The sequence below is a fragment of the Coffea eugenioides genome, unplaced genomic scaffold (assembly GCF_003713205.1).
Source record: "Coffea eugenioides isolate CCC68of unplaced genomic scaffold, Ceug_1.0 ScVebR1_1063;HRSCAF=1853, whole genome shotgun sequence".
In the NCBI taxonomy this organism is placed as follows: domain Eukaryota; kingdom Viridiplantae; phylum Streptophyta; class Magnoliopsida; order Gentianales; family Rubiaceae; genus Coffea; species Coffea eugenioides.
Window position 1 is genome coordinate 39,375 of NW_020861436.1, and position 7,011 is coordinate 46,385.

Genomic DNA, 7,011 nt, shown 5'->3' on the forward strand with positions numbered 1-7,011 from the left:
GTGGCGGAGGAGGAGGTGGTGCTGCAGTAGATGGTCCAGCTCCATCGCGACCATGTCTAGCCTTTTGTCTCCGCTCCTGAACAGGGCGTGGAATGTCTCCCGTGCCAATACCAAGGCGGCGAAGAGTAGTGATAGTCATCTCAGCACGTGGTGGAACATACTCCCGCCTCATTCCTTCCAACTGAACCTCAAAACGGGGAAAGATTAAAGTCAGTAGACGAGGAAATGATAGTTTGAAGGAAGTCGTCTTACGCCTCGCCGTAGACCGAATGTGGCTAATGATGATATTAGGCAGCGAAATACGAGCATATGGAGATGTCCGGTTATGGAACATGTAATCCAAGAAGTAGATATCGCTCTTGCGAACCTCCGTGTGCCCCGTCTTCTTTGGGATGACATTGTGAGCCATCATGTAAATGATAAGCCGATGACGAGGTTCGAAGACATTCGCCAAAATGGTCTCCTTCCTTGTAGAGCGAAAGGGTTGGTACTCGAGACCAAACCTAGCCATGGCCAATGATGGATCCCACCTCCTATTCGGGGGAACAAACTCCTTCTTCAAATCTACTGGACGTCCATCATCCATACACCCCAAAATAGCAGCCAAATCTTGCCGTGACAAGATGATTCGTCTTCCACGCACCCAGGACTCAATTATTTCTCCACTATGGCGCGCCTTACTTTCAATGTTGGCGTAAAACTCGCGCACCAGGTCTGGGTAGTAATGGTTTGGAAGGGTGAGAATCGGAGCCCATCCTAGCTGAGCAAAAGCTTCTGAGATGTTGTACATCATCTCAACTGGTGGACTGACGTGCATCTCAAACAAAAACTCCAAATTAGCACGCGCCTCATGCCACTCCTGATTCCTGCGAGTGTTGAACCTAGCACTGTCAAATACCGATCTTCCCGCTCCACGGGAGGTGCCCTCACCAGGTCGACAGTTAATTGGTGGAGGAGAAGGTGAATTCTCCTCTTCAGTCACCTCCATCTCTTCATTAACCTCCCTCTCCTCACTACTAGAGGATGAAAGTACCGCTCTTCTTCCTCTTGGCATAGTACCTTTAATGCAAATCGAGGGGTTGAGTTGCTTGATCAAAGTTTGCCCTTTTCACCTCAAATGGTCATTCTTGCTTCCATTTGCCAACCCTATCACACAAAAACAACAAATTAACTAAAACACTTATTCAAGTCTAAAAATCACAAAAATTTAACACAAATAACATAAACATTGGGTTGCCTCCCAATTAGCGCTTTTGTTTATAGTCGTTGGCTCGACTGAAAGAGTTGAATCACTTTAGAGCATTAGGAAGCGATTTTCTCCCCATGGGTCGAAACTCCCGAGCCAATCCACCATGTGGTGAACCATGCATTGATCTTCATAGTCCAATTTCCTCAAATGCCAAGGAGGAATATTAGACTTGTCATAGAGAGGCTCAACTTCACCTTGGAGTGGATTTTGCTTGTCTTTTCTGAATTGGCTCAACTTTTCAGCATTTTCTTCATGGAATGGCGAATTTATTAAGCCAACTTCCATCCTTATCTTCTCCTCCTTTGTTCCTACACCATGAAAGTTAGTACCAAGGACATTTATAAATTTAACTTCTTCGGTCCTTTCTTGGTTAACCTTTTCATCATATGGCATATTAGAAACAAGAGCAGTAGGCTCTATACTCCCTTCTTTATTATCCAAATTGAATTCCAATTCCTCACCATTAACCCGTAATATAAGCTTACCTTTTTCTACATCAATTATAGTTCGTGCAGTGGCTAAAAACGGTCGTCCTAGAATAATTGGCATTCTCACATCTTCTTCAATATCTAAGACAACAAAATCCACAGGTATTATAGATTGTCTTACCTTTATGAGTACATTTTCCAAAATACCCATGGGATGTGTGATTGACCGATCCGCCAATTGCAATATAATATTGGTAGCTTTTAGCTCTTGAAGTCCCAATCTCCGGGCAACCGATAACGGCATAAGTGACACACTTGCACCTAAATCACATAAAGCATTAGAAAAATGCAATTGACCAATAGTGCAAGGAATAGAAAAACTTCCCGGATCTTTCAATTTAGGAGGGAGTTTATTCTTAATCAATGCACTACACTCTTCCGTTAATGCTATCATCTCATTATCTACAATTTTCCTCTTCTTTGACATGATGTCTTTCAAGAAACGTGCATAAGAGGGAATCTGTGTTATAGCATCAATGAAAGGAATGTTAATGTGCAATTGTTTAAACATTTTGAAGAACTTTTCAAACTCCCGATCATGTCCATCTTTCTTCAATCTGTGAGGAAAAGGTATCACATTAGAATTTAATTTGGGATGAAGTGCATCAATATCAATGATAACATGATCATTTTGACTTTCTTGCTCCCCTTCAATTGCTTGCTTCTTGTCTTTTTCACCACCTGAATTTTCAAAATCGAATCCCTCAACCGTTTTACCGCTTCTAAGAATGATTGCATTGACATGCTCTCTCGGATTCACTTCGGTTTTACTTGGTAATTCACCAGGGTTTCTATTGTTGATCACATTGGCAATTTGACCAATTTGAACCTCCAAGTTTCTGTACATCCCAGCTAATTGGTCCAACCGCCCCTCAACTCGCTCGAATCTATCCGAAGTCACCTTAGCAAGTTTTTCCACCGCGATCTCCCAACTTGGTTTAGTTTCAGCCTGGGGTTGCCTTGGTTGAAATCCCGGCGGATTGGTTGGCCTTTGTTGATTGCCTTGATCTTTCCATCCAAAGTTTGGATGATTTCTCCACCCCGGATTGTAAGTATTCGAGTAGGGATTATTTGGAGCATTTCGGTTGTAATTATTGACAAATTGTACCTGCTCAGAATCAACACACTCATTAGTATCATGTTCACCTCCACATATAGAACAACATGCTACATGTGCATTAGATGAACTTGGACCAGCTCCACCTTGTTTACTTAGCAATTTCATTACATTATTCATTTGAGCACTCAACATATTGAGAGTGTCCATTTCGATCATACCTGCGTGACGTCTTGTATTACCTCTCTCATTGGCCCATTGGTAGTTATTTGCTGCCATTTCTTCTATCAAATTATGAGCCTCTTGGGGTGATTTACCCATTAAAGCTCCACCTGCGGCTGCATCAATAATAGTTTTAGTGGAGAAAGATAAACCATTATAAAAGGTTTGTATGATTAACCATTCCGGCAGTCCATGATGTGGACATTTCCGAAGCAAATCTCTAAACCTTTCCCATGCTTCATATAATGATTCTCCTTCCATTTGACTAAAACCAGTGATATCCATTCTAAACTTAGCAGTCTTACCTGGTGGAAAATACTTATTTAAGAATGCTCTTGATAGTTCATCCCATCCAGTGAAAGTATTAGGAGCATGAGAGTGTAGCCAAAGTTTGGCCTTATCTCTCAATGAAAATGGGAACAACCTTAGTCTTATAGCATCATCACTAACTCCATTCATTTTAATTGTATCACAAATTTCCAAGAATGTAGCTAAGTGTGTATTAGGATCTTCTACTGCATTACCTCCAAATTGAGATTGTTGAACCATTTGGATAAGTGATGGTTTAATCTCAAAATTGTTAGCATTTACCGTAGGCCTTACTATGCTTGTTTGAGATCCTTGTGTTCCCGGTAGAGTATAATCTCGTAGAACTCGCCTATTTGGGTCATTTTCGGCCATCTCTTCCTCAAATGGTAGATCTATTGAGATTTCCTCTATAGGTTGCCAAATCTCTTGTTCCTCTTGCTGTGGTGGATGCCTCCTTTGTCTACGTAGTGTCCTCTCAATTTCTGGATCGAAAGGTGTGACTTCTCGAGACTCCCGGTGCATACACTACAAACAGAAATAAGGGATATTATGCAACTTCAATGGTAAAAAACTGATTACAATATAAGATTAAATATAATCTAAAAAATAAAGCTGTCTAAATTAATAAAGATGATTAGGCTCTAATATTGCCGCTCCCCGGCAACGGCGCCAAAAACTTGACGGGATTTTTTTATCAATGCAAGTTTAATTCCGAATTTACACCCGTTGGACTGCAAGTATACAGGTCGCAATTGTAGTACGAGATGTGTATCGGGTCGATCCCACGAGGAGCAATTTAAAACAATTATTAGATACTAATTTACTCTATTATTTAGACTTACAATTAATTTGAGCAGAAACTTCAGAATTTAATTCAACTACAAAAATTCTTAAATAGATAAATGCAATATCTCAAGGGGTAGAATTCACTAAATATTAAGATCTAGGGATGTAGATTCCACTTATGACTCAAAAGATCTAAAATGAATTAATTCAACACTTGTTACTGCTCTTGTTTAACCAAGGATTCATTTCCAGAAATACCAAAATCACATTCTCATGATAATAATGGGTTAAAACAGATTAGTTTTTCCTAATCTCTTGGTAAATACTAAATCTGTTCTTATTCACACATGAAATGCAGATTTCATCCACTTGAACGTATTTCTATTCTCATGAATATACTACTCAAGTTCTACTTGTGTCATTCCATTATTTTTACCATTTCTCAATGAATAAAAATAACTATAAACCTGCTATTGGTGATCAAGCAACAACAAGTAATCCAACATACACAAGTAGATAAGTTAATACAAGACATAACAAGAATGAATAACAATCACTTCATATCATTTGGCCATAAGTTTCATCTACTCCCTAGATAAAGAAAATTAGCTACTCATGAATGATAAAACACTCATAACTTCATTAATGTAAATCATCATGAATTACAAATACAAACAGAGTAAAGAAAGTCTTAGCCAAGATATGGTGAAGCCTTCCAAAAATCTCCTTTGTCTTGAACTTAGATGATTACAAGATGAAATCCCAATTGCCCCTTGCAAGTCCTAGGTAGAGAGAATATGTTTTTCTGTAAGAAGCTAAGCTACGAATGGATCTCAGATCTCTCCCCATATCTCTGCATAAAAACTACTCAAAAGCTCCATTTTTCCAAGTCAAATTCTATCCTTTGATTCCCAAATCTCCACTTTGTTAGCATAGTCAAAAACCAATATTTTTGACTTGAAAATAAGCCACTTTTCTTGCCCTTTTTTCTTCTGAAGCATGTGCACCGAATTCCCTTGCATCTTATAGCTGGAAAGTGGTATGAACACAAGAGAATTGGCTGAGTCAAATTGCAGAATTTCGGCTATAAAACGCGCCTACACAAAACGCGGTTACAAGTCACGTTTTGTGTACTCGCGTATTCACTTTGGCCTTACTTCATCTGCGATTTTCTCTATCATAAAGGCCGAACTAGCTTTTGTGCAAAACAAAAAGTTGTAGCCCTTTGAGTTAGCTTTCCAATGCTTCAAGAATCATCCAAATCGGAGCTTTGTAGCCTGAGATATGATCGAAATACTGAAGAGTGTCAAAACTGACTTGTATTGCATTTCCTCACTTGAACGTTTTTCACTTCATTCTTCTTGTTGCCACTTGAATTCATCACCAAATCTCTATTTTTCACCTCAATTGACCTCCTTTGGTGATTGATTCATTATTCCTGCATAAAAATGAAGTTTTTACTATTAAAATCAATAGAAATGCAATATTATCCACTTTTACCAAAAATATATAATTTTACCAAAAACCTCTTTATTTTAATTATAAAACTAAATAATCAACTCAAAATTAACTAATAAAATGCACTTAAAAATACGTAAAATAAACTCTTATCAGTCATTTAATTAATGTTTCTACCAGTTGAGTTAGATCTGGGAAGAACTTCATCTATGTTATAAATTGCTCAAAGCTACTTTTTGTGTTATAAAGTGTTTATAGAAAGAGACACTTGTTGATTAACTATCTTCCGTCATTATAAGTAGGCTAAATTACATAAAACTCCCTATAATTTCATCTATGGTCACATGATCACCTAACATTTTAATATGTCCATTTCACCCCCTAGGATTTCATGTAAAGTAAAAATTTAATGAAAAATAGCCAATATAATGTCGTTAATTGAAATACTAATAGTGCTCTTACTTAAATGTTAAATCAATCAACGGCTTAACTACCTTGTATAAAAGTATAAGGAAATTATGTCGATAAATGCAAAAATTACAGAGGGGTAAAATGGATATTTATACAAATCATAAGCTGGTTACATGAAGATTAAGGTTTTATCACATGCGCTTTTAGAGCGCGTTTGGTATAAACATCGTAACTGATTATGCATTCCGTCCATTTTTCATTTTATATAAAACCATAGGAAGATTACATGGCTATTTTGAAATTTTAGGGAGATCATCCGGCATTATGCAATATCACAGGAGGGTTATAAGTAATTTACCCTTATAAATATACATATACCTACAAGAGAGGATTGGGTTGGGTGTTAAAATGAGAGAGATTATATATAGGAGATTTTGGGTTATAGACCTCCTAGTTACGCAAAAAAAGAAAAAAATACTTATACCTACGTAACTATATGCAAACAGGCTTACATGTACATATGAATATTTTGAAGCATTGAACATTTTTTTATCAAATGAAAAAAAACTATATATCTTAAACAATTTTCTTTTACTTTTTATAAGCAATATGTTAGTTTTTTTCTTTTTTTTTAAATGATTAATACCAGTTAATACCAGTTCTCTACTTATTTCCTTGATGATACAAATATGTAACTTCTCGATTACAAATAAAGTGTCTTACTAATTTGAACTAATTTGCCCTTGCGAATGATACAAATTCATACTAAATATTATATAACCATACTCTCATATAATAATATGATAATAAATGAACTAATTTGCCCCTACTAATTATACAAATGGGGTTTTCATTTTTTGATTCACAAAGTAATATTGCTAGAAAAAGAAATCTTTTTGACGAAAAGCAAATTTCATTAACAAATTATTGAAAATTATCCAATACGATTTAATCTACATCACTGATCTAATAGCAGATTAAACATGCACTAGAAAAATACAGATATGCAATTTAAACATGGAAGAAGAAGA

General features: G+C 36.7%; 1 non-coding gene across 1 annotated transcript; it reads left to right on the forward strand.

Moving 5' to 3' along the window:
* The first annotated feature begins 3,203 nt into the window (after nt 1–3,203).
* Nucleotides 3,204–3,310, forward strand: LOC113754802. Its single transcript, XR_003465388.1, has one exon. It is a non-coding gene; the product is annotated as a small nucleolar RNA R71 (small nucleolar RNA).
* The last annotated feature ends 3,701 nt before the right edge of the window (nt 3,311–7,011 follow it).